The sequence below is a fragment of the Lynx rufus genome, unplaced genomic scaffold (genome assembly GCF_022079265.1).
Source record: "Lynx rufus isolate CCGP_SWC_20201006 ecotype Redwood Valley unplaced genomic scaffold, mLynRuf1.p SCAF_15, whole genome shotgun sequence".
Taxonomy (NCBI): domain Eukaryota; kingdom Metazoa; phylum Chordata; class Mammalia; order Carnivora; family Felidae; genus Lynx; species Lynx rufus.
The window spans coordinates 20,872,588-20,900,032 of record NW_025814829.1 but is presented as its reverse complement, the minus strand read 5'-3'; the positions used below and the strand labels follow the sequence as shown (position 1 = coordinate 20,900,032).

The 27,445-nt window shown below is 49.7% G+C and overlaps 1 long non-coding RNA gene across 1 annotated transcript in view; it reads left to right on the top strand.

The window, feature by feature from the left end:
* The window catches only part of LOC124509986 (uncharacterized), a 32,233-nt gene extending 7,870 nt beyond the window's left edge, over positions 1–24,363 (top strand). The window contains exons 2-3 of the long non-coding RNA XR_006961555.1: positions 3,160–3,413; positions 24,189–24,363. This is a non-coding gene — a long non-coding RNA (uncharacterized LOC124509986). The remainder of the gene's footprint in view (positions 1–3,159; positions 3,414–24,188) is intronic.
* The last annotated feature ends 3,082 nt before the right edge of the window (positions 24,364–27,445 follow it).

The window sequence follows — 27,445 nt, the reverse complement described above, 5'->3', positions numbered from 1 at the left end:
CTGCTCTTACTGTCTCGCAGCCAGTGGGTCCCTGACACCAACTGCAGAGCTAAACAGCCAATTTTCCAGCCCAGCTGTTCTGCTACACTGACTTTAAGCTTAAATGCACTTTTCTTTAAAACCCATCAGGAGCTGTCTCCTTCCCTCTGCTCATTTTCTTGGCGTTAATCCAGCAGAAAGCAGGTACTCAGGATAGCAGTACTTAACGCTTAGAATGCTGGGGCCCGTAGGTCCTCCATCGGACTCCACCCACCTTCCCCTTTAGGGCCACGATGGGACGTCCATCTGGTTTGTAATGGAGCTCCCAGTTGCCAGTGCCTGTGCCCTCCATGCTCTCTGGGAAGGGGTCTTGCTCTCTGGTTGGGCAGCCTGTGCCTTTAAAAGCAGTGCCTTTGCTGGTTTCTGACTTGCAGCAGTGGGATAGTCAAATGTGGGGGAGGAAGCAGGGCTCTGGCAACCAAACTCCTGATGTGGAGGAGTTGAAAAGCCAGGCTGCAAATGTTACTATCTAACATTGCTGGGAAATCTCTGTTCCCATTCTTCAGAACTAATCCGTCTTTGGCTTCTCAAGTCCATAACCCTTCTCCTTCTGGGCTTTGCTTACATCCCTACATCCGGCATTGGGGCAGGCTCTCGGGAAGGGAGGTGGTCCCCAGCCCTGTTCCTTGCCCTTCTGGTCCATGTGCCAGCATAGACCAGGTTTTAATGAACCTCAGAATCTTCTGTGCCACAGACGGGGAGGACCGTGTGGGTGAAGGCTTTCCACAAGCCATGGAGCACAATGCATGGAATAATCTGGAGACTCGCCCCAGAGAAGGTCCTGGCTCTCCTGTCTCAGCCTCCCTCTGGCATCCCCAGGACTCAGTCCGTAAGTCTCATTTTCTTCTCCCGTCTCTCTTCAGCCTCACATCTGGAGGCCTTGTCCAGGTTAGGTGCTCATCCTCCACTAGGACCAGGGGAACTCTGATCAGCTGGGAGACTTGGGAGGCGGTGCTCAGCACGGCCCTCAGCCACTTTACCTGTTACGCAAAATTTCAGAATTGTGAATGGGATCGGGGCTTCTAGATTTTAGGCTATCACAGATGAATAAGATAAACAATAACAAAACCCAAGAACAGCAAAAGCCGAATCTGTATTTATGAGATGGAGACTCAACCTAGGGTTTCCGGCCTTTATTTCATCAAACGAGTACATTTAAAAAGCAACAACTAGTAACTACTGTCTATGACCACCATGTTTTCAGAAAGGAGAGGACATATGAATGCCATAAATGTATGAAGGATGTGCTCTGCAATGAAGGACTGCCCTTTGAAGGGCATTCTAGAACTTTGTGGGGAAAATGACCTCATTCTTGTTTTTCGAAAGTCATCCCAGATGTGATATCGTTGTCACGGACTTCCTCCGCCCTCAGATGCGACTGGCCCTGGACAGGGTCCCCCTTCCCGCTCTCTATGCCCATCTCTGTCTTTTCTGCTCCGTCATGAAAGGAGGGTGATTGTCATGTTAGGAAAAGTTGTGAGAGCCTTTGAAATGGGCAGAAAAGATTGTTGTTGGCTGTCCTGTCTGGTTCCCTCTGGATTATCTTTGTCTTCCTTTGTCTTTGAGCAAAACTGTAGAAAACCGATAAGAATGCAAATGATTTTGCCCAAAGAAATATAAATTGTGTCCAGAGGAAATGCAACCGATTATTGCCCTGCAGATATCAATAAGTTTGTGTCTTTGGTGCCTTAGGTGCAGTTTCCTGATGGCGGCTTATGTATGTATCTGCTCTGGATTCTCCGAGCACCTGTGACCTCTTACTAGTTCCCTCATTAATTGTTGAGTGAAATGAAATCACTGACATGTGTTACTTTTATATTTGCACAAGGGTCTTGATTTGACCTTTAGCGCAATTGTCCGTCCTCAGCAACTACCGCTGAGAGATGTTGTAGGAGTGGAACGAGGTCATGGGTAAGCATACACCTTGCCTTCCGCCACTGGGACAATCCGTGCTTCCTTCTGCTTTTGGAGCCCCAGGGTTGCCCTGTGTTTTCACAAACAAATCAACAAACAAAATCTTCTCATTAAACTTTTCACATTGCAGTATTAGGGACCTTGATGTCCCCGGGACTTGCACATGTCATGAGAGGATCTGGGGAGGAGGGAAACAATGCTTACCCAGAGGTCTGGCTGTAACGGAGGAACTCCAGGGGAGCACAGTGCCTGGTGCTGTGGGTATTTGGAGCCAGGTGCCTTTAAAATCACCTGTCCTACTGGGGTTCAGCTGCTGAGGACAGTTTGGTATCCTTCCCCTCACCCTCTTTCCAGTGTCAGAGGCACCAGCCTTACCACGCTAAGGAGGGTCGTTTCAACCTTGTAACCAGGATCTTAAAATATATATGTTTTAAATCTTCTGACATCTGTAAGGTGGGTGTGTTTATTCTTGTTCTTGATGATGAGCAAAGACAGGTTAAATGTCTTGCCCAAGGTTGTACAGCCAGGAAGTTGTGCCAGGATTTAAATCTAGGGTCTGAATTCGGAGCTGTGGATTTGAGCCATGGAACGGTCCTTCTGGTGAAAACTCTTTTCCCTCCCGGTGCGCCTTGGTGGCTCAGCCGGTTAAGCGTCTGACTTCGGCTCAGGTCATGATCTCACGGTTCATGGGTTCAGGCCCTGCATCAGGCTCTGTGCTGACAGTGAGGGGCCTGGAGCCTGCTTCGGATTCTGTGTCTCTCTCTCTCTCTCTGCCCCTCCCCCACTCATGCTCTGTCTCTCTGTCAAAAATAAATAAATGTTAAAAAAAAAAAAGAAAAGACTCTTTTCCCTCCCCCAATCCCATCACCACTGCTAAAATCCTGTGTTACACGTGGGCCAAGGCATTGCTCCCGTTAAAATGGAAATGACCTGGAAGGCATAGCACACTTGTAATGAAAATAATGTCAGAGACAAATCGATCCAAGGGTTAGGGCGCAGCCAAAGAGGAGCAGGGGCAGGTGAGCCGGGAGCTCCCTCGGGCAGGGGACTCTCTGCTCAGTGGGGATTGAGGCGGGAGGGGGGGGGTGTGGGGGGTGTGGGGGGTGTGTGGGGGGGGTTGATTTGACCAGAGAAGGAAGAAGCCAGGGAGGGTCAGACAAGTAGGTTGGTGGGAGAGCAGTGAGCACTTACTCCCTCTCTCCTCAGACCCTGATAACTGGGAGAAGTACGCAGGCCTCAGGAGCTGAGGAAGGCCAAACCTGATCCCTGGCTTCCTGAAGGTTAACCAGTCGGAGCTCCTCCTGTGCATTGGCCTGGAAGATTCCATGGCCTGGGCCAGGTGTGGCAGGGCTTGTGGACGCTGGGATGGCCCTTGATGCTATGGGTCAAGGACGATGAGTCAGGCCAGTGCAGCATCTCTGCCAAGCTGGAATATAGGAGGCCTGGGCACATGAAGTCAGGTAAGTGGATGTCTTGGTGATGGATGGGAGTTTCCCGGCATGTGTGACCTTTCCCTCCGCTGAGTCCAGCTGGACCAACCCTGTGGCTCCAGGGCCCCTTGTCATCCACTGATTGCTTTGTGATTAATGCACAAGTCCCTTATTCCCACCTCGTGTCCCTGCTCTATGCTCCCCCAGCTCCCATGGCGGACCCTGCTGCACTTAGGCAATTTACTCAGAAACGATCGTCCCAAGAATCTCTCCACATGCTTGGTGGGCAGGTAGTGACCAACGTCTGTGTGTGACTCCCCTGCAGAATTCAAAACCAAGGACAGACATGCCAATCACAGCATTAGGGGAGAGACTTAAAATACCTGCAGTGAGTAGAGCAGGGCCCAGAAGAGGCCAGGATCTGTCCTGCAGGCATCGCCCCTTCTTCTCTGCACATTTTTGGGCTCAGCAAGAAAGCCATGAGTTTCCACCTGGCAGTCATTCACTGGGGCTGCCTGTGGGTCCCAGTGCCGTTTCACAAAGGACAGGCAGCCTAACCCCGGTTTGTCTGGGAACCAGAGAACTGCAGAGGGAGGAGAGGGGCCCAACCCTCCGGTCCTAGCACCAAACCAAGTGGACCCCCCACCAAATATACAGAGGGCGAATGGTCACGAATGGACAATCCACTTTTCAAACAGTGTTTTCACCTTGGCCTGGGGCCCAAGCACGTAAAGTGGGTTTCACGCTGATTTGGCTGCATGGACTTTATAACTTAACCAGAGTAGGAGAGACCGAATCACGTGCTGTTAACAGTCATTCATTCAGCAAATATTTACTGACTCCCAGACAGGAGAGAGGGCTGGTTTGTGTCAGTTCGCTGTGAAGAGCAGCATGTTCCTCATGCCTTAAGCGCTACTCCTTCGTGCTGTAGCAGAACGTTTGTCCCTGTCCCCCATCCCCCAGAGGGCCTCCCTACCTTCCTCATCAGGGCAGATGAAAATGTTTTTGTTCAGGTCAAGAAAGCTTTCTAAGGTAAAGGATGGGGGATAAAGGCTCTATTTGCACAATAAGGCCAGGAAAATTTGTGAATTCCTTCCAGGGGCCAAATGGGAGCTTTGGAAAGAGCTTGGCGGTAAGGTGTATTTGACCTAAGGCTTTTTAGGAGGAAGCGGGTGCTGTGAGGACAGGAAGCCTGCAGTCAGAGCGGGGAGGCCTCCTGCCAGCAGCTCTGGGCCCCGAGCTCAGCCCTGGCCTCTGCAGAGCTGGCGGGCACCCCTTTCCTGGTACTGCACCGAGGAGGAGGGCATCCAAGGAGTGCCATGTGCTGACCCCCTCATTCCCTGACTCTCTCCACTTGCTCCCTCCACACCCCTCCCCATCGAGGCTCCATGCCCCCACTCTCATATGTGGCCTGGAGAACCGTGCACAAGGGAATGCTACCGGGTTGTGGAAGCAGGCGTGGCCAGTGGGCTGAATGAGTGTGCCTACCACCCTTTGGAAAGGAGCCCTGGCCAGCTGGTCCAGTGGGGAAGTGGTCATGGCAGTGATAATGGCCTGTGCTTGCATAGTGTGCTCTTCTAATCAGATATTTGCTCATATTAGTTCATCAACAACAACCCTGTAAAATAGGCCCGGTCATGACCCGATTTGACAAATGAATAAGCTGGGGCACAGAGAAATGACTTGCCGGGTGTCACGCAGCTAGCAAATGGGGACAGAGATTCAAATCTGGGCAGTTTGCCTCCAGAGTCCACCTACTTAACGACTATCTATTCTGCCCTCCTAGATGAGCATTCTCTTCTGTTAGGCTGTTTTGGATGTGAGTGACAGAAATGCGACCCAAGGACAGTCCAGACAGAGCAGCAGTGGCAAAGGCTCAGGGCCCAAGAAGGAAGGTGGGTGGTCAGCGAGGGCTGTAAGTTACTGGGAGCGGAGATGGAGAGAAGTCACAGCAAGAGTCTTCGGTTGAGTCAGGTGCACAGAGGCAGGGGCCTTGCAGCAATGACTCAGAGCTGAGGACACTGGTCAACTTGTCCCTGAGGCTAGTGGGGAGGAAAGACACCAGGGAACCAAGTGTGGCCTGGAACCGGGGCTCTCCTTGGCCCGTGTTCCTCGTCCACTCTTCTACTTCTGACTCTCCTCTTTACTCATCTACTTTTTATAGTTTTCTGAGTCTTTTTCTGCTTCTAGCTCCCCTGGAGAGCCAGAGCTCCAGGGAAGGAGATTTGATCTGTCTCAGCTCTTTGCGGAGGGCGGTCTCTGGTACAGATTGAGCATGTAGCTGGACACCCATCCCCATCTATGTCCTGTTCTTTTAACGAAAGATTCAGCGGTTCCTGGCTGGTTCAGTCGGTAGAGCTTGCTACTTCCTCTCCCTGCTTCTGCATGTGAACTTGAGCAAGCCATTGAAACTTCCCAGGCTTCTGCAGCCTTAATGTGTCAGGCAAGGTTATCTGTGACCGCCCCTCCCAACCTCACACATAGGGATTGACAGGACAGATGGGACCGGTAGGAGACCCAGTGAGTAGAAGCCCAAGTTGTGTCCCCCTGAGATGCCCAGGTCAGAGGGCTCACACCCCCCCCAGCAGAGGGTCCAGCTGTAAGTAGCTTCTGGCTGTTTACCTTGGCATCTGTTAGGCTCCTGCGGTTGGGGCATGGGGGAGACACCGGAGAGGGGACACTGGAGAGGATACAGTGGCAGAGTGGGTAGGGGAGGGGTAGAGGCTCTGGGTCAACACACTTGGTGGATATGGGGCAAAGCTGCCATGAACACAGCCTCTTCCTCCTCTCCAGCCAGCTGCTGTGCTGACAACCAGGGGCAGATGGATGAGGGGCAGATCTGTTTGGGAAGCAGGAGGCAGAGGGGAGAGGGCAGGGCAGAGAGCAGTGCTACCAGCCAGATATCGTGGGGCCTGTGTCCTAGGAAAGGCAGGGAGGTCCTGGCTTGAGATTTGGCCTTAACTCCCTCTGCTGAATGCCTGGGAGCTCCTGAGAATCAGGGAGAAGGGGTATTGGAGACCTCAAGGACAACTTCTTTATTCCACTGTGAGGGAGAGCAGACCGGGAGAGGGAGAAGGTCATGCTCAAGGTCTCAGAGCTTGTGGATTGCAGAGCTGAGAGCTGATCTGTTCACTGAGGGTTTTAGGCATTTCTGATCATCTCCCAGAAGGGTCGCCCCCAGTCCTAACCAATACATGAATAAGATAGGGTGGCTCTGGCTGTGACTTCTGATGGCAGGGGTCTTCAGCCCTTGACATCCAGCCTATTAGGTGGTAACTCTGTGCAGCAGAGGCAAAAGTAGAGTAGGTCTGGGCTCCGCCACTGGCTCCCTATGTGACCTTGGCCAAATCTTCTCCCTCCTCTGGGCCTGGTTTCCTCATCAGGGGTAAATATTCCTGCCGTTTTGTGTTGACAGATTCAGAGTCTAAAGTGGGACATTCTCTTATCTCAGATATCTGCAACTTGATTACAGACTGATTCTTAACCCAGCCTGATGAGAGAGATTCTTAACCGTACCTGTAAAATTTAGGAGGTCTGGGGTTCACTAACCCGCATCATTTTTCTGGGAACCCAGGCCAGCCCTGGAGACCCCAGGGGCAGGCTGTCTGAGTGACGCGAGGCTGAGAGTGCCCACCCCTGTCCCAGAAGCATGCAGGTCGGTGGATCCCAGAGGTGAAAGGAGTTTACATTTACTGAGAGATTTTTTTTTAATGTTCCTTGGTCTCTGTATGTGTTATTTCATTGAAATGTCACCACTGCGTCAATCACTACCACTGAGCTCATTTTATACATGAGGAAACTGAGGCGTGGATAAAGTAAGTACATCCAGTGACACAGCAAGCAAGTGGTTCATGGGGCTCCAAAGCCTTGCACCACGCGGCTTCTCTACCCTCTGCCTCTGCTGGCCAGAGGGGGCGCTGCAGAGGCCTCGGGGCAAGGGCACCCCCTGGCAGCAAAGGGGGCTGCCGTGTCCTGCCAGGGGCTCTGCCAAGGCCTTTGCCAAGGCAGCTCTCAAGCCGCCCCCTCCTTTCGGAAGCCTCCTTGAAGCCCCCAGGGCGAGGGGTTCCTGACTGTACTTCCACAGCGCCTTGCCTGGGCCTCTCTTATAGCCTCTCCTTGTGTTAGTATGTTTATGTTCTTGCAGTTTGTAGGAAACGAAGTCATACTAGGGCTTCTCCCTCATTACCCCGCAAAGCGCTCCGGGACAGGGACTGCCCATGGCACCTGGTAGAGGCCCTACAAAGAGTGGTAGGTGATCAATGAATATCTGCGGCATGAACACTTGATAGTGACCCTTCTGAAGATGGTCAAAAGTGATTTCACACACATTATCTGGTGGACCCATCCATTCGCACCGTGTGGGCTTCCCGGTAGCCTGCCTAGACTTCACTAGAGGTCGGGGTCAAAGACAAAGTAGATGCCTGTCTGCACAGGGAGCTCCAAGTTGTGGGGAGGAGGTGGGGTGGCAAAGCCAAGAGCCTAAGAAAGGGACGAAACAGAATAAGAACTGGAAACACAGACCACGGCAGGAGGCGCAGCTCAGCACGCGTTTGGGTGAAGCCCAGAGGGGGCCCCCCAGCCCGGTGTGGGGGGGTTGTCAGGGAAGGCAGCAAGGGCCGGGGACGCAGGGTGGGGCTTCGCGGCCAGGCAGGAGTGCGGCAGCCAGGGGAAGGGGGTGGGGGAGGCTGGGGGAGCCTCAGAGGAGCCCCTGGTGGGGGACTGGACACATTTAGTAGCTGAGTACGGCAGCTGCCTGGCGTGGAAAGGGAGTTTTGAGGACGAAGCGGGAAGAAAGAATGGGAACGATACCTTTGACCTGAACCTGAAGTGCTTTGTGTTCCTCAAATCCCTTCCACATCTATGATCTCAAATTAGCTGACAAACAGCAGCGGCTGCACCCTGAGCGCTTCCCTGCACAGAGCTGCTCCTCGGGCGCCTGTGTGTGCCATCTGCCTGACCTCCAGCCACAACCCTGAACGTAGGCGCTGTCACCACCTCCTCTGTGCAGAAGGGGACGCTGAGGCCCTGAGAGGGTGGGCTTCTCCAGGAGGGGAGGAGTAGGCCCTGTCCTTCTCACGCCGCAGTGGAGGACAGGACAGGTGTCTGGTCCTGGGACTGGAGCTCAGGCCTCTACGTTCCCAGCCCAGTGCTCTCCCCCAGAAGTTTCTCTGCCCCCTCAGATCACCATGTCTGGACTAAAGCCAACAGCCAGATTGTGAGTGGACATCAGCTCAGGCCGCCCTGGTGTTTCTCCACTGATGAGCTCCCGCCTCTGCCACTGAGGGGCCAGGACGTCACTGCCGACCGCAGCGACCTGGGCTTTGAGTCAGCCAGTGGTTCAAGGGCAGAAACCATTCCCTCCCTCCTGGGCACACGCTGCCCAGGAGGTTCCACCGCAGGCACCCAGGCTTGCCGCTCATTTCAGTTGGCAAAGTTAATCCAGCGAACCCGAGTTCGTAACAGTCTCCAGTATCCCTTCTGGTGCTTCCTGTCCCCTCCACACCCACCTGTCCTGGGGCTCTTGGTCACCAGGGAAGCAGGGGCCTGTCTGTTGGTCTCCTCCAGCAGGAAGCAAACTCAGTAGTCCTGCCCTACTCATGAGGTCCCCGCTTTCCTTCCGTCTTCAAAGTTCCCCGGGCTGTGGTCTGCAGCATGAACAGTCTCCTCTGTCCTGCTTCTCCCTTTTTTGAACCTTCTCTAGTGACTTACTTCTCGGGAAGGAATGTTCTTTGCAGCGACAGCTGCAGTTGGCCAGACTGCAGCAACGTCCTCTTCTTTCGAATCCTGGTTCCTGAAATGTTTTTTACTTTTCTTTCTCTTCCTTCCTTAATTGCCTCTCGTTCTCCCTTCCTGGAAGGAGCTCAGAGCACAATGGTGACAATGCCCTTGGCCCCTGAGCCCACCACCTTCCCTGAAGCTACAACTAGCCATTGGCCCTCTAGTTGGTTGCCCAGTCTGTGACCTACTTTGCCCCCTGCGTGCTCCTTTCTACCATCTGGCTCTGTGAACCCTAAAGTCTTCCCCGGTGACCCCCATTTGTCACCTCACATGGTTCTGGAATGAACCTATGCTATCTACTCCTCATGCTCACAGATCCTCAGCCACTGAGGCAGGGACCAGAGTAGATAGGTAATTGGTTCTCAGAGTAGTCTGGTTTGGATCCTGGCCACTGCCCACAGCCATACAACCTTGACCGAGACTTCACCATATTTCTTTGAGGTGTTGTGCAGAGATCATGTGATCCAGATTTTAAATTACATTAGTATTTAAACAATAAGCTTCAACAAATGGTAGCTATTTATTCACAGTAACAGCTTTTCAAACGATTTCTGGGATTATAAATTTGAAAGTGGTTGGAAATTCCAAAGTGCTTCCCCTTCTCAACTGGAAACCCTATGAGGGCAGGGGCCTTGTCTTTTGTCCATGATGTCTGGTACTTGGTAGACCCTTAATGTCCACACAGCAGTACCCCCCTTACCCGTGGTCTCACTTTCTGTGGTTACTTGTGGTCAACTGCAGTCGAAGTAGATGATCCTCCTTCCGACCTGTCATCAGGTCAGTAGCAGCCTAACGCTACGTCACAGTGCCTACGTCATTCACCTCACTTCATCTCATCACATAGACCATGTCAAATCATCACAAGAAAGATGAGTACAGTTCAGTAAGAGATTTTGAGAGAGAGAAACCACATTCACAAAACTTATTACAGTATATTATCATTGCTCGATTTTGCTCAGTTATTATTAATCTCTCACTGTGCCTAACTTATAAATTACTTTATCAAGGCATGTATCTATAGGAAAAAACAGGATGGATAGGGCTCGGTACTCTCTGAGGTTTCAGGCATCGCCTGGGGGTCCTGGAACATACTTCCCGTGGACGAGGGGCAGGGGACTACTGTATTTATTTTTGGATGAATGAATAAATCTATACTGTCTTCAATTCTGCTTCTAGGATTCCTTTTGAGTGTTCATTTTTTCCCTGATTATAAAAGTAATACACGTTCATTATAGAAGAGTTAGAGAATAGTTTCAAAAACTGGGTAACAGAAACTAGCTGTGAGCCTACTCCCTCGAGATGGCCACGGTCAACGTTTTGATAAATTTCCCTGCTGCCTTTTTTCTGGGCTTATATATATTTCAGAATTTCTGTATCCTGTTTTTTCAGCTGACCAAATGAGCATTTCTCTGTGTTATTAAATAACTTCCACAAACATAATTTTAAGTGCTGTATATATTGTTCCGTGATATGAATGTATCATAATTTATGTAACCAACATGTAGTGGTCGGATATTCAAGTTGTTTCAGCTCCTCACCATTACAAATGAAGCTGCAATGAGCATCCTTCTGCATAAATCTTTGTATATCTCGGAATGAAGATTTTTCTACCAAGGATACATTCTAAAAGCCAATGATTGGACCTAAGAGTGGACGTTTTAAGGCCCCTTCTAGTGTTAAATGATTCTTCAGAGAGGTGGTACTAATAGGCTTTCCTCCCACTATTAAAGTAAAAGAATTCTCACCACTGAATATTATCATTTAACATAAAATAAAATTTGCTAACTGGAGAAGTGACACATAGACTCTACTTTTATATTGAGGATGTTCCCGCCTTAGACACACATAGTAGCTTCAGTTATACAGGGTGTCTTCACTGCGGCCCTACTGACATGTGGACTGGATAATTCTTTGTTGTTGGGGGCTGTCCTGAGCATTGCAGGATGTGTAACAGCACCCACAAGCTCTACCCACTACATGCCAGTAGCACTCCTGGACCCCTAATTATGATAACCAAAAATGTTTCCAGATATTGCCAAATGTCCCCTGGGGAACAAAGCCACCCCAGGCTGAGAACAACTGAATTACACCCCAGTAACTATTTGTTGGTTGCAAGTAACAGAAATCACTTCTAAGCAAAAATCGGGACTTGGGTAGAAGAATCTGAGGGTATCATGAAACCCAAGGGCATAGATGCACTGGGCCTTCTCTTTTCAGATCTGACTCCTCCTCCTCCTCCTCCTCCTCCTCCTTCTTCTTCTTCTTCTTCTTCTTCTTCTTCTTCTTCTTCTTCTTCTTTTATTTATTTATTTTGAGAGAGAGTGTGTGAGCACATGCAAGCAGGGGAGGGGCAGAGAGAGAGGGAGAGAGAGAATCCCAAGCAGGTCCCGTGCTGTCAGCACAGAGCGTGATGTGGGCCTCGATCTCGTGAACCTCGAGATCAAGAGTCGGATCCTTAACTGACTGAGCCACCCAGATGCCCCCAGACCTGACTTATTCTTTTCTTTTGCTCTAGACTAGCTTCCTCTGTATTTTTGCCTATATGGAAGAAAATGGCCACCACTAAGTTCTGATGTGTACGTCCCTCTTATTTATGAGAAAGCCAGACCTCACTGGGATCTCTTGGTTCCTAATTCAAGGAAGAACTCTGACTGGCTCAGCTCAGGCAGTCTTCTGGTCCATTTGCCTGGCTGGAGTGGGAGCAGGAATCCCTGGGACTCTTGCTGTGACCACATGGGTGTGTAGTTTCTAGAAAAGGGGCCACTGGGCAGGTGATCCCCTAGGAGTCTCCTGTGTGCTCACATATCTGGTGGCAGCTTATCAAGTGTGCACCTGCATAACTGTACAGACATCCAAAGTGCACACGTCTCCTGAGAGGGCAGGGACTATCTGTCTTGCTTGGTGTCCCCTCCCAGCTCAGCCTAGACTTCCAGGCTTTGGTTTAGGGCCCTTTCCGGATGGAGGGGCCCATTTCTCTGTGACTGGCGGACATCGCTTACTCAAACAGGTCCAGCTGAGCAAGCCAACTTGGGAGCCTGGCGCTTCCAAGTCCATAAAGGTGTTTTATGTGGAAAAGAACGGCTGGTCCTCCATCATAAAGCTGGCTTTGGAGCGTGCAGCTACCGAGGTCGAGGAGCCCTGTGCCATCCCTGCACCGTGCAAAGTGCTACAAAGCCGGCTTTTGCCTCCAAGACGAGAGCAGATTGGTGCACGGGCAGCCCCTGAGCAGAGACCTCTCCAGCCACAGATGCCTGGGACCACTGGGAAGTGGCAGAAGGGAAGGTTGTTCTCCAAACACATAGTAAAGACAAGCTCGTTTCCTGTTGTCCTGAAAGCCTTTCGTCTCACAGATGCCATTCCCGGCTTCCCGTGCTGTGACCTTGGATGAATCACTTCTCTCAAGGTCTCAGTTTCTTTCTCAGAAATGGGAAGGTGCCTGCCCCGCCTTCTTCACAGCCCCCAAGAGGATATTTGGTAATAAAGTAGTTTCAGAAGTATATGCAGGCACACGTGAGTCTTACTGTAATAACGGGTATTTATGGTCATTATTTTACCTCCTTTGAGGCCTCCTGTGGCTCAGCAGAGGCAGAGGAGGAAAAAGCATTTCCCCCAAGCCGGGCCTCCCAGACCTGGAGCTGAATCCAGAGGTCTGCTGCAATATGAATATGTCAGAAGTCCGTGAGCCTGAAGGTGAGTTGGGTCTCTCTTACCTGCATGACCATGGACATGTTGATTAACCTCCTGGGCATCTGTAATGTCTCAGCATCTGTAAATGGGCACACTAGAGGCTTTCACCTCTTAGGTTATTAATACGTGTAAAGTCCTTGGCACATGCAAGGACTCACTCAGTGTTTGCTCTGTGTATTCCTACTGTAATGTGCCAGGTGCCGAGCCAAGTGCTGAGCATGGAGAAATGAAGAGAACACAACCCAGCCCTTACTTAGGGTACTCGCGGGGTACCAGAGGCGGGGGGCAGCCAAGGTGTGCTGCAAAGCAAGGTGGCAAATCCGGTGATAGTGACCCGTGCGCCCCTCGGATTGGGCTCCTCCCCATTGCTTCTCCTGGGACTCTGGGGAGATGGGTCAGGAAGGCAGGACACAGGGAAACACCGTTTTCCCAGGCTCTCTGCAGAGCAGACAGTTCTAAGACTCAACTGCTCCAAGATTCGGGAGGAATGTACTCCAGGGGAACACTTGGAGGGGGGAAAACCCTCCCTTAAAAAAAGAAAAAGAGCACCTTTAAAAAAAAAAAGGGAAATTGCCCAACATTTTCAACTGTAGGCATTGGTTAGTAGAGGAGATCTTGGAGGTGGGATATAATGCATGCATGAAACTGATACCAACCAGATCGTACATGGCGTGGAAAAGCACCTATGTCGTACATTGTAGAGTGGCTGGTCCCTGGTGTCCCAGCCCCTCAGGTCGGAAGGGAATAGCAGGGATTGCACAAGAACTGTTAGCTGTGTGAGAACCTGCCAGCCACCGCGGACCAGGGAAACGTGGGAGAGGGGCCTCTACTGAGAGAAGGTGGAGGCATCTCAGTGCTGGGGCAGGAGTGGCGGCGCAGAGCCAAGGAGTCAGTGACTAGAGCCAGAGAGGGGCAGCGGGGCCCTCAGAGGAAGAAGGATCTGGACACTCGCAGCAGGTGTAAGAACAATGCCAAAAGCGGGGCCCGGGTTGGGGTAGGAGGAGGGCTGGGGGGAGGGGATGGCCAAGAGGAGACGACTAGTAAGGAGTCTGCTGTCTGCGGTCTAGGACTTTACCGGATGGGGCGCGGCTTTGCTTTCCTCAGCTGGTCATCAACTCTAAAGAGCGAGAGCCTAAATCAGTGGCCTCCCTCATCTTCCAAGGCAGGCGTGACAGAGGGCCTTGCCTCTCAAGTGCGCGTGTCTGTGTTGGGAGGCAGAATGTAGAATTCCAGCTTCATTAAGATTACAGTGAGATGAAATCACATGGCCACGCATGGCACAAGGAAATACAAACAAATTCCTTAGGGCGGTAGAGGGGCGGTTTGCCTATTTATAACCCTTTGTCCCATTTCTCTTTTCCATGTAGAGATATGTACTGCATCCACACGTCTCCACCTGTACCTACACTCATGTCCACACCCATGTCTGCCCCATCGCTGTCCGTGTTTGTACCTACACTTACACTCACACCTGTGTTCATTTATCTGTTAAGATTTGGCAGCGGGGAGGCTGGGCCTGGGTGACTCAGTCGGGTAAGTGTCCGACGTCAGCTCAGATCACGATCTCACATTTTGTGAGTTCAAGCCCTGTGCTGGGCTCTGTGCTGACAGCTCAGACAGAGCCTGGAGCCTGCTTTGGATTCTGTGTCTCCCCCTGTCTCCTTGAGCTCTGTCTTTCTCTCAAAAATAAATACACATTAAAAATATATTAAAAACATTTTTTAAAGTTTATTTTTATGTATTTTGAGAGAGAGATTGAGAGCAAGCTGGGGAGGGGCAGAGAGAGAGGGAGACAGAACGCCAAGCAGGCTCTGCGCTGATGTGGGGCTTGAACTCACAAACCAGGAGATCGTGACCTGAGCTGAAATCAAGCGTTGGGAGCCCAACCAACTGAGCCACCCAGGGACCCTCCATCTATCTGATAAGAAGCAACCTTCCCATTGTAGGTAAATGCTAGTTTCCAGAACGTTTTTAAAAAATTAAAAAAAGTCAGCAATATTCCTGCTGTGTTGGCTTCCCCCAGGCCTTGCCTCTCCTTCCTTCTCACCTTACCCCTCCTTTCCCTTCTCTCCTGTACCTCTTTCCTCTCCTGTTTGTCCTCCCTGTACCCCTGGCTGCCTCCGGTGCTCCCCATCCCTACCTGACTTTGGGCCCTGAAGTCTCTGACCAGGTCCCCTTCTCCCAAAAGGGGGGAGCGCCAGCTGCCTACATTTCGATGGGGATTGGTAAGAAGGCTCAACTTTGGCGGCTGAGGTGCATGTGAGGAGGCATGTATAACCCTTGCAGAGACTGGGCCTACTTTTCGGTCTCTTCACGTTGTCCTGGGCAGGCCTCTCCATCTCCTGGCTTAAACCAGCAGCTTAAACATGCAGGTGCTTCCCAGAGCTCTGCCCCATCTCTGAACTTTACAGCCATGAATTTAGATGCCTGCCGGACACCTCCCCCTCCCCTGGCTGTTTCAGGCTTTCCAAAGCCAGTGTGTCTAAGGCCCAAACGATCCCATCCCGCATACAGACGGGTTTCTCCAGCAGACCCTCCGTGAGTCCCCTCACCCTACCCAGGGCCTGGGGCCCAACAGGGAATCACCTTCATCCCTCCTCTCTCTCTCACCCCCAGTTCATCCTCACATGCAGCCTGTGTCCCTCTCCCTCTCCCTCCCCACCGATGCTGCCTTGGTTGACTTTTTCTTTCTTTCCTTTTTTTCTTTTTTTAATACGGTTTATTTTTTTTAGAGCGATTTTAGGTTCACAGCAGAATTGAACGGTAAGTACAGAGATTTCCCATATATTCCTTCCCCACACATGCACAGCCTCCCCCATTATCACCATCCCCCCCCAGAGGGGTACATTTTCTACAATTGATGAACCCACACTGACACATCCTAATCACCCACAGTCCATAGTTGACATGAGGGTTCACTCCCAGTGTTGTCCTTCTGTGGGTTTGGACAAGTGTGTAACGATCTGGGTCCACCATCATAGGCTCACGCAGAGGAGTTTTGTCCTAAAAATCCTCTTTGTCCCTTTTATTCCCTACCCTCTGGCCACCACGTTTAACTAGCTCCTAATTTTGCCGTTTCCAGAATGTCATATAGCTGGAACCGTGCGGCATGCAGCCTTTTCAGATCCGCTTCTTTCACTTAGTAACGTGCATTTAAGGTTCCTCCTTCATGTCGTGTCATGCTTTGATAGCTCATTTTTTTTTTTTTAGCACAAAATAATATTCCATCGTCCGAATGTACTACAACGTATTTATTCACCTCCTGAAGGACATCTTATTTGCTTCCAAGTTTCGGCAGTGGTAAATACAGCAGCTATAAACATCCGTGTGCAGGTTTTTGTGCAAACATTAAGTTTTGGACTCCTTTCGGTAGATTGCTGGATCGTATGATAAGAGTATGTTTACTTTGGTAAGAAACCGCCAAGCTGTCTTCCAAAGTGGCTGTACTTTTTTGCATCCCCCCCCTCGCCCCCAGCAACGGATGACATTCCCAGCAGCACCTGGTGTTGTCACTGTTGTGGATTTGGGCCGTTTCTGCTAGGTGGGTAGCATTTCCCTGGTGACCTGTGATGTGGGGCCTCTTTTCCCATACTTACTTGCCGTCTGCGTATCTTTTTCGGTGAGGTGTCCGTTTAGATCTTCTGCCCATCTTTTCATCAGGTGTTTGTCTTCTTACTATTGAGTGTTAAGAGTTCTTTGTGTGTTTTATTTTTTTATTATTTTTTTGAAGTTTATTTTTTGACAGAGAGAGAGAGAGAGAGAGAGAGAGAGAGAGAGAGAACACAGGCGGGGGAGGGGCAGCGAGCGAGGAAGAAAGAGGATCCCAAGCAGGCTCTGCACTGTCAGAGTAGATAGAGCCTGATGCAGGGCTCGGACCCACGACCCGTGAGATCATGACCTGAGCTGAAATCAAGAGTCAGATGCTTAACCGACTGAGCCACCCTGGCGCCCCGAGTTCTTTGTGTATTTTGGACAGCCGTCCTTTACCAGACGTGTCTTTTGCAGATATCTCTTCCCAGTCTGTGCCTTGTCTTTTCACCCGCTCTACAGTGTCTTTCACGCGGCACAAGTCTGTAATGTTAATGAAGTCCAGCTTATTAATTATTTCTCTCAGAGCCGTGCCTCTGGTGCTGTGTGTACTATGACGTGGGCCACACCAGTGGTCTGCTGACTGCTGGCTCCCCTGGGTCCTTCATTTCTTGCCCTCCCTGCCCTGAACTTTGAGGCTCTCCACGAACTTCATTAACACAAGCCTTTCAGTTGCTGAGATGGCCTCACTTTCTGCTGCCTTTGCCACCCGGCCTTTGGAATTCAACCCCTAAGCTTCCTTACGGGCACCTTCCCTGAGGTCCTAGTCCGCAGGGGTGCCCCTCTCCATCATGTCCCTCCTAGGCCCTGGCTTCTACTTCCTCCCGCTTGTCACAATTGTGAGATGCAGGCCTCCTCTGAAGGTGTAAGATCCATGAGGGTGGGTGGAATTTCTTTCTTTTTTCTTTTTTTGGAATTTCTTTGTTGATCACTGTTTATCTCTGTCTAGCACTGTGTTTTAATCATAGCAATAATTATTTTAATAGCAAATACATCTACAGCACTAGGTGCCAGAAATCCTCCAAAGCTGGTTGCATTTTTTTTCTAAATTTTTAAAAATGTTTATTTATTTTTGAGAGAGAGAGAGAGAGAGAGAGAGCGAGCGAGCAAGCGGGAGAGGGGCAGAGAGAGAGGGAGACACAGAATCCGAAGCAGGCTCCAGGCTCTGAGCTGTCAGCACAGAACCTAATGCTGGGCTTGAGCTCACAAACTGTGAGATCATGACCCCAGCTGAAGCTGGACATTTAACTGAGCTACCCAGGCACCCCTAAAAATTTTTTTTAATGTTTGTGTAGTTTTGAGGGGTTGGGGGAGAGAAGGGGGGGAGGGGAAGAGAGAGAGGGAGACACAGAATCCGAAGCAGGCTCCAGGCTCTGAGCTGTCAGCACAGAGCCTGACTCGGGGCTTGAACCCATGGACTGGGAGATCATGATCTGAGTCCAGGTCGGATGCCCAACCGACTGAGCCGCCCAGGCGCCCCAGCAGGTTGCATATTTAGCTTATGAGTGAGTATTTGATTATTTCCAGTTCACAGACAAGGTATCCAAAGTATAGTTTGTCCAAGATACAGAGTTAGTAAGTGGAAGAACTGGGGTTCAAACCGAGAAAATCTGGCTCCAGAGCTGGTATTCTTTCTTGTACTAGATTGCCTCTCAAGTTCATTACATCTTTGTTGGATAAATGATGATGTCAGGGAGAAAGACAGAGACAGAGACAATTAGGAAATAGTACAAGAGAGTGAATCAGAGTGAATGAAAGAGGCATTTGCCTCTGAAGGGCTCTTTAAGGTTGTTGACTGACTGATGGACAGACTCTGGAACAGGGACACCATCCTGCCCCAGCCCCTCCTTCCTTCTGAGATGAGCAGCACAAGGCAGATAATTGGTGAGACAGAGCCTGAGTCTTTTGTGAGGGGTGCGTTGGAAGGATGCCACAGGGCCCATTAGTACTGAGCCACAGATAATTACTGCTGAGATGTTCAGGACATCAATTAAAAAGATTCAGTCAGTCATTCCCAGCAGCTCTGGCTCAGCCACAGCCTTTTTAGGGGAAGGCACTGGATCAGCCAGGGGGCCCTGAGGTCATCGCCCCCATTCCTGCTTCTGATCCAGTTCTGGTCCCGTCAGGGGTCTCCATTGTGGCAGATATTTGTGGCAGGGGTCTCCACTGTGTGCAGAATCCACCTCCCTTCCCCAGTCACCCTGTGTCAGGAAATTTTGCTATCCAGTTGTCATGTATAAAAGCAATTTTCCCAGACAGTGAAAATATAATTGAGCAGCCCTGGGGAATGTTCTGCTCCTCCCCAGGGAACACCTGGATATCATACCCTCAACCGACAAGTCTGGTTCCCCGAGCTAACTTGTTCATTCTGTGAGTCAAGCCATTTCCATTGTCCTTGCTCTTTAAATGAGAAAAGAGGCACTTTTTACGTGGCAAACAGAGATGTGGTGGGGCTCCGGAAAGGGAAGCCAGCTTTGAGGGAGACGAGAGGCATGGGGCAGGTGCTGGCTCACAGAGAATCCGGTGTGAAGGCAGAAGCCCTGCAGAGATTGTGTCCACTCTAGAGGTTCCCAGCTCCTAGAAAACCAGAACCAAGATGGCGGCCCAGGACCTCAAAGGAGACGGTTGGGCTCCCCGAACAAGCCTAGATTCCTGCCTCCTGGAGACATGAGGAAGGTGTGGCCAGGAAAGTACAGGACAGCCTCAAATGCTGGGAAGGAATCTAGAGGCCAGATAGAAAGGAGTCTTCCTTACTCAGGAGGTTAGGGTAACTCCTGAGGTCCACGGCAGCAAGAGAGTAGATGACTAGCATAGGCTCAGTATGCCCCTGGTGCTCACACCTTGAGAGGAGGTAAGGAGACAGGTCCAGAAGGGTCAGAGGCTCCTCAGACCCAGAAGTTGGGGCCCCTGAGCTTCTGTGGTTATCACCCACCCCCTAGAGGGTTGGGGCAAGCAAATGGAACTAGGGATTTGGGAGGCCTGGGCAGTGCCATCCAGGCTTGCCTTTTCTACGGTTCAGTTAAAACTTGGGGATATGTCATGTCATTGTGTTGGACATTCCTGAGGATTGCCTTTAACTTCTTACAAAAATCCCCTTTTATTTCTTATTTTATCTTTAAGTAATCTCCACCCTCATCGTGGCACTGGAACTCATAACCCTGATATCAAGAGTTGCACACTCTACCGACTGAGCCAGCCAGGCACCCCACAAAAGTCCCCTTTTAAAACCTTCTCTTGTTATGGTAAGAGGAAGAAACAGAGGCCCCGGCCTAGCTCAGTCAGGAGAGCATGTGACTCTTGATCTCAGGGTTGTGAGTTCCAGTCTCACACTGGGGGTAGAGATTACTTAAAAAAATTTTAGCGGGGGGGCTGGTGCCTGGGTGGCCCAGTCATTTAAGCGTCCGACTTCAGCTCAGGTCATGATTTCACAGTTTGTCAGGTTCTGTGCTGACGGCTCAGAGCCTGAAGCCCGTTTCAGATTCTGTATCTCCCTCTCTCCCTGCCCCTCCCCTGCTTGTGCTCTGTCTGCCTCTCTCTCAAAAATAATTAAACATTAAAAAAATTTTTTTTAATGTTTTTTTAAAAGAGGAAGAAACCGTTTATACCCTTAGGTCCATTTGCGTGATGCCCCAGAACTGATGACATTTATGACAAATTAGAACAGTGGTGGCCTCTGCTGGAATCTTCATGGGGTGATAGGAATGTTCTATGTCTTAAATTGAGGTGTTTGTTACCTGGTTGTATACAGTTGTCTAGGCTTACTGAATTGTAGACTCAAGATCTCAAATAAATAAACAAGATAACCCTGTCTCACTATTTTTAGGGGAGAGATTTTCCTTCTCTTCTTCACTGTAGATAGGTGGCTGGCCAGGCCAGGCCCCCTGGGAAGCAGTCTTGTGTAGTAGAAATCACACTGATTTCGGAGTCAGTCTCTGGTTCTGATTCTATTCTGCCACTACCACTGTGACCTTGGAAAGCTGATCTCTGTTTTCCTACATCTTTAAGGTGAGTTGGGGAATTGTTACAAGTCAACAAACAAATTGCCTGGCATACACTTGGTGCCCCGACATCACCTCCTACAGGAAGCCTTCCCTGTCTTCTCCAGCCTTCCTCATTCCCACATGCCAGCCTCGGTGTGGTTAAATCTGTGTCTCAACAACAGTACGCATCTCTGACAGTCACAGACCCCTGTGGTTGCTTATCGAAGAGTCAAACTGCAAATCTGGAATCTCCAAGTGCCGAGGGTCCCTTTATGTAATATTTTTATCTTTCTGGTCCCCACCGCCCGCCCCGGACGAGGCTCTCGATCTTTATTTTGTTTTTTTAATTTTTTTAAATGTTTTTATTTATTGTTGAGACAGAGAGAGACAGAGCATGAGCAGGGGAGGGGCAGAGAGAAAGGGAGACACAGAATCTGAAGCAGGCTCCAGGCTCCAAGCTGTCAGCACAGAACCCAATGCGGGGCTCGAACTCACAGACTGTGAGATCGTGACCTGAGCTGAAGTCGGATGCTCAACCGACTCAGCCATGCAGGCGCCCCGAGGCTCTCAGATCTTGAGGCCAAGTGCTGGGTCTCGCTCAGCTTTGTATCTCCCCTGCTATATAACAAGTGCTCAATAAACATTTGACCAGTGAGTGAGCAAATAATAAGTAAATCAGTACAAGCATAAGTAATTGAATCAGTGTGTGAAAGAATGCACTCTCTAGTGAAGGTATGGATCAGTGAATGAGTCCATCAGGGCATGAGGGAGGGGACAGGTGAACGGTGCATCAGTGAGTGAGGAGAGTTGAGTGAAGGAAGGATGCCCATTCCCTTGTGAAAGGTTGTATGGTGGTAATGGCTTAAATGGCCCAGTTCCAGAGCCCTGGGAAGGGTCCGGGCTGTGGCTGCTCGAGGGACAGCGCTGAAGGAGGGCTCAGCAGCTGGAGCTCCCCAAATACAGCCATTCTAGAGACTTCTCTCCCCTGCCTTCCAGCAGGGGACACAGTGGTGCTGAGGGAGTGTGAGGCAGGGCAAGCCTCCAAGCTAAGTCCATAGCTGTCCACACCCGGACACCCCAGCCACAGGCAGTGAGGACTCACTCCCTGCCCCCCCATGCCCCCGCCTTGACTCCATATCCCCTCGCTGATCTCCCCTGTCTTGTCAGCAAGGGAGAGCCTGTCAGGGGTTTGCATTATTTATCTGCTCTGTAACATTTACTGGGATGTAGTGTTTAATAACTGTCACTCCAATATATCTTTTCTTAATCCCTTCAGATCTGCTGCTGTAGCAATTTTAAATATTTATCAACACTGTTCATGTATTCGCTGGTTGGGTTGCAATTTTCTTGTAATTAAAGATTTACAAGACACTGCTTGAGATTTACAAAGGATTGGTAGAGATCAAAGGGGGAGCAGAGGAGAGATCGGGTCTTGGAATCTGTTGCTGGGAATGCCGAAGCTGGATTTGCTCTCCCGGGAAAAGTGGAGGCTCCTTCATGGGCTCTCACTGCCCTCTCCTTCCTGCTCTTTCCCACAGCCCAGCGCTCCAGTAAAGCAGACCTCACAGCGCGACCCAGGCCACAGTGTGGTCCTGCCTCCCTCTGGAGCCCCTGTGGCGGCATGCCAGCCTGGGGCTGGGTGCTGGGGGACAGCGGGGAGCGAGGCAGGGAAGGTCCCTGTTCACATGGGGCTTACATTCTAGTGGCAGCGGTGGATGATAAACGTCAACAAAATTAAAATTATTTTGGGTTTTGAAAAATGCTATGGATGGAGTAAATAGTGACTGAGGGTAGGAAATGAGTATCAGAGTTCTTGCCCTCGAGCAGTAGAAACTGACTCAACGAAAGGAAGTTTCTGAAAGGATAAGGGGAGTTCATAAGGGACCAAAGGAAAGAATAAAAGTGAAAAAGGATGAGCGGAGGCAGGCACCCACAGATGGTCTCTTCAGAGGGTGGCCTTTGGGAGAAATGTCTCTAGACCGTGTTCTGTTTTTGTGACATTCTGCCCAGGAGTCACAGTCCAGAGACAGAGGTGTTCACTCTTGGGCTGAGGAAGGCAGGGCACCTTGAGTGACAGCTTCACCAGGGCTGTCCACTGGGGGAGGGGTAGTCATCCAGATGAAATCTGGGTCACAGGTAACGGGCTTACTGGAGCCTCAGGTGCACATTATATCTCAGAAGGCCTCCCAGGGGTTATCTGAGCTGACACCAAAAGGATGAGAAGGGGCTGGTCACATGAAGAACTGGGGCAAGAGGGACTAGAAAGGGCAAAGCCCGATGGTAGGAAAGAGCTTGGATTTTCAAGTGTCTGGTTGGCCGGTTCTGTCTTCCCTCACAGACTGGGCTTGGGAATGGGCCCATCTCCAGTTCTGCAGAGGTGGATCTGGTTTACATTATGGGGCCAGAATTTTGTTTGTTCCAGATGGAATGGAGTAGAGGGCATTCCCTACCTCCTAGAACAGGAAAACCAATAATGGCGGAATTTTGGTTAAGTCAAGTCATGTTTCTGGAGGCCTTTGGACTCCTAAGAATGGACGAGGTATGTGCACAGTCCTCAGAGCGCTTACACCCTTGTTGGGGAGACACACACAGATCAGGGCAGTGATAGACGTAAGCCTAGAGAGGCGATTTGAAACCTTGCTTCTATTCTAAACTATGTGTTTAGTGCTCTAAATTCCCCTTAAGTACTGCCATGATTTTTGTTTGTTTCTCCAAGTCTCTATTTCGTCAGGTACAAAATGAGAATAATAATAGTACCTTATTCATGTGAAACTTTTCTAGGGATTAAATGAGATAATACATGTAAAGTACTTACATATGCCTGGCACATAATAATATTCACTCAATAAAGTTGAGCTATTATGATTAATAATAAAAGTCATGTAAGTATCACTACCCCAAAACCAACGATTTTGATGTCGTATTTGTATTTTCATCCGACTCAAAATGCTTCCTAATTTTCCTTTGTTCTGCTCCATGGATTGTGTAGAGGTGTGTTATTTAGCCCACAGAGTTTTAGGGATTTTCTAGTTATCTCTCTGCATTGATTTCCAATTTATTTCTCTTGTGGTCAGAGAGCATACTTGGTATGACTCAAATCCTTTAAAACTCATTGAATGTTACTTATGGCCCAGAAGATGATCTTTCTTGATAAAAGTTTCGTGTTTCCTTGAAAGAATGTGTACTCTTGCTATTGTTGGGTAGAGTGTGCTGTCATGGTGAGTAGGTCGAGCGGAGCGACAGTGTTGTTCAGATCGTCTATATCCTTGCTCATTTTCCGACTACTTGTTCTAGTAATTATTGAGGGGGGGGGTGGAAATCTCTGACTGTAATTGTGAGTGTGTCAGTTTCTCCTTGTGGTTCTATCAATTTTTGCTTCACATATCGTGGAGCTCTGTTGTAAGGCGTATTGAGGTTTGCAATTGTTATACATTAAAGAACAATCTGGCCCCAAATGTCAATTGAGGAAGTTGAGAAGCAATAATCTAGAGCTAATTATTCCCCTCGAGTGAGACAAGACTCTTCTATGCGCCCCGTTCGCTGCCCCACAAGGCATGGGGTTTCCAGTGTGGGCTGTGGGAGCAGACACTATTCCCAGCGTGCGTGAGTGGTGAGCACTCTTCACCTTAACCTTTTCAGTTTACTCTTTTACCCAGCTTCGCATGGATTCCTCACCTGTACAGGCTGATGAGTACTCAGCTGAGGGATGGAGGGAGATTCTCTTTGTGGATCTCCAGAGTTCTGTGCAACTTTTTCTCTACTCTTCTTTCAGGCAAATTCTACCTGCCCTGTTCCACCTGGCATCCCCTCCCTACCTGTAGCCTGGAAACTCTCTGAAGATAGCGAGCCTAGACAATCATCGGGATGGTCTTGTTTATTTCTCACCTCGAAAGGATCACTGTGCTACATTGCCTAGCATGCCATGTCCCATAAATGGTTGCTTCATATATTTTGTCTGGTTTTTGGTTGTTTTAGGTGGGAGGGTAAGTCCTATCCTTATTACTTCATCTTGGCCGGAAGCTGGTCCCTTTGGATTTTGGAGACCAATTTTTAAAAAAATATTTATTTATTTTTGAGACAGAGAGAGCGAGAGTGTGGGGGAGAGACAGAAGGAGAGGGAGACAGAGAATCCCAAGCAGGCTCCCCGGCTTTCAGATGTGCGGCTAGAACTCATGAGTCGTGAGATCATGATCTGAGCCCAAACCAAGAGTCCGACACTCAACTGACTGAGCCACCCAGGTGCCCCTGGAGACCAATTTTATGATGCCAATGTCACATGTGGCAAACTCAGTAGGAGCATCCCAGTGGAGGTCCTGAGGCATCGGGAGTAAACATACTCTCTCTTTCTCAAGTCACTATTCTTCTGAGTGATAGTTTTGGCTTTGTTCTGGCCCTGATAGACAAAAGCCCTGACCACTGGACCACACATGAGCTTGTAGCCAAAGCGACTCATCATGTTGACCAAGTCAAAAATTCAGGCATGCCCAGTAGCACTTCATCATGAAGTGCAAATGATATCAATGGAACCTGGCCAAGCAGATACTAATGGCTCACGTTCTAGTAACAAGTCATTCAAACTCTGAGAGGGCCCACCCTTGTGGCTTTGCCACCTCTTCCTCAATCTACACCCATGGATTCATGGAAAGTTGACCAAGGAGAAGAATAATCAAGATTGCTTTGCAAAACTCTTCATGCTGTATTTATATCCACCCAAAGGAAGCCACCTTAGCATAATAGCTCGTTCGGAAGGACCCCTGAAATTGAGAACAGATATCCTCCTGGGGGGAGTACTTTGAGCAGTACGACTTGACTAATTTGCTTGGGAGGAGGAGAGACGGCCAGAGGTAAGGTTCTCACTGATTCATGTGCTTTGCTAATGGTTTGGCCAGATAGTCAAGAGCTTGCAAAGGGTAAGATAAGATTCAAGAATTGGTGACAGTGAAGTTTAGAAAAAGATATGTGGATGGGTCTCCTGGAATGGGCACAGAATGAGAATATCTGTGTTCCACTGGATATTTACCAAGGTCCTATCGGTAATCAGGTAGACAAGATGGTCTACTTCATGGATGTTCATTAGAATTTTCCCTCAGCAACCCCAGAGTTTGCTCAGTGGGCTTGTGAACTGAGTGGCCACGGTGCCAAGTTGAGGGCTTGGCAAAGGATTAACCTCAGTCTCACCAAGACTAACCTGCCGATGTTAAATGCCCACCATTCCAAAAGCAGAAATCAGCCCTGAGCTCCTGACTTGGTAGAATAACCAACAGAATCTACTATTCTATTGGTAGAATAACCAGGTGGCCAGTCAGCTGCTTTAGGCCACGTCGGTTATTTCAGATTCCATCCATGGAGATGTTATGATTTGTTCTCCTGGAACAGACAATTATTCCTAGTAGAACGAGGGTCCCTGCTAACCAGGGTCACTTTTGTAATGATGGAGGTCTGCAGACCTTTGGCCTAAGCTGGCTGCAGGAGTGAACAGCCAAGTCCTGAAACATTTATGCTTTGCACAGCGTTCAGTGATCGTCGCGTTGATGAGGGCATGGCGGTGTGTGCGTGCGTGTGTGCGCGCGTGTGTGCGTGTTTACTGCCAATATCTCATCTTTCTGATCCGCTGAGGAGGGCTTTCAGGCAAGGGATGATTGAAGAGGTATCGGGGGAAGGGAAGAGCGAGGCAGTCTCTCAGTCCTTGTTTGTTCAGGGGCTAGTGTAGGTTCCGTCACAGAGTAGTTTCGTTTGCTGAACGAGAAAAAAAGAACAGAAAAGAACACAAGTGAATAAATCTGGGTTTCCTCTGTGTTAGAAGGGATCTCAGAGATGATCCGGCCCTATCCCCAACCATTCTGAGACGCTCTTTGTTGATATCCCTCAACCGGTAGCCGCTTCATGTCTGCTTGTCATTGTACCTAAGAGTCGTTTTAGCGACAATTTATTAGGCGCTTACTTACCCTCGTGAGGTACTCTATATGCGTTAACCTCATATAAGCCTCAAAACCTGAGGAGGTAATTATGCCTATGTACGAATGAAGAAACAGTTTCAAGTGACTACTTCAAAGTCACCCAGTTAGTAAATGATAAGAGTCAGGAATTGAAGCCAGATGTATCTGACTTGGTGGCTTCCGTTCATAAACACTATGCTGTACTGTTGGAATATATACTGTGACAGAGCTGTCAGCACCTCAAGAGATAACTCATGCTCTAGATATAGATACAGATATAAATGATATCTTACGTATGAGATGGATATAACTTAGCCAGCTTTGGCTGTTAGAGAATTTCTTTATGCCAAGTTGAAGCCTACCTCCCTGTAGCTCACGTGCCCTGTTCTGAGCGTCCCCTGTAGACGTCTGGAAACCACACTCTTCCCTCTTCCATATGATCATCCTAAAGCCATCTGCAGCTGGCTCTTGCAGGCTGCAGTGTGGAAGGGTCTCGGCTAGACCCACTTCTGGTGCCTTCGCTGACGGGGCCCCAGTTTTTCCATGCTATTAGCATGTGGTGCTCAGGCCGGGCAAGGTGAGGTCCGACCAGCGCAGTTTCCAGATCACTGCCTCCTGTCTGGACGCTATACGTGCATGATTAATGCCATCTCACCTCACGTTTGCTTTTTTGGCAAGAGAAATCTTCCACTGCTCTAGACTGCTTGGCTGCATGACTCTGGAACTTAGCTCAAAGCAGGAAATAATATGAGACGGCAAGAGCCACAGGCTTCTGGGGTCTGGTCTGGTCTGAGTCACCTGTGATTCTGGTTTCTGAGTCTAAGTACTGGGCAGAGGGGGAGGGAGGGGAGCTGGAGCGCCTCTCCTGGTTTGTGGGGTGATGCTTGGCAACATTGTCTTCTGGAGCAGAGCTGTGCTGTGTGTGTGTGTGTGTGTGTGTGTGTGTGTGTGTGTGTGATGTAGCAGAGTAATCTAGAAAACAGCTGTTGAGCACAAGTCTCAGAGCTTCGTCTATCTGGGCCTTTCCACTCTCACTTTGGATGTGATGGAATCTCATTTCACTGGAGAAAGCATCTTCCAGACTAAGCTGAGC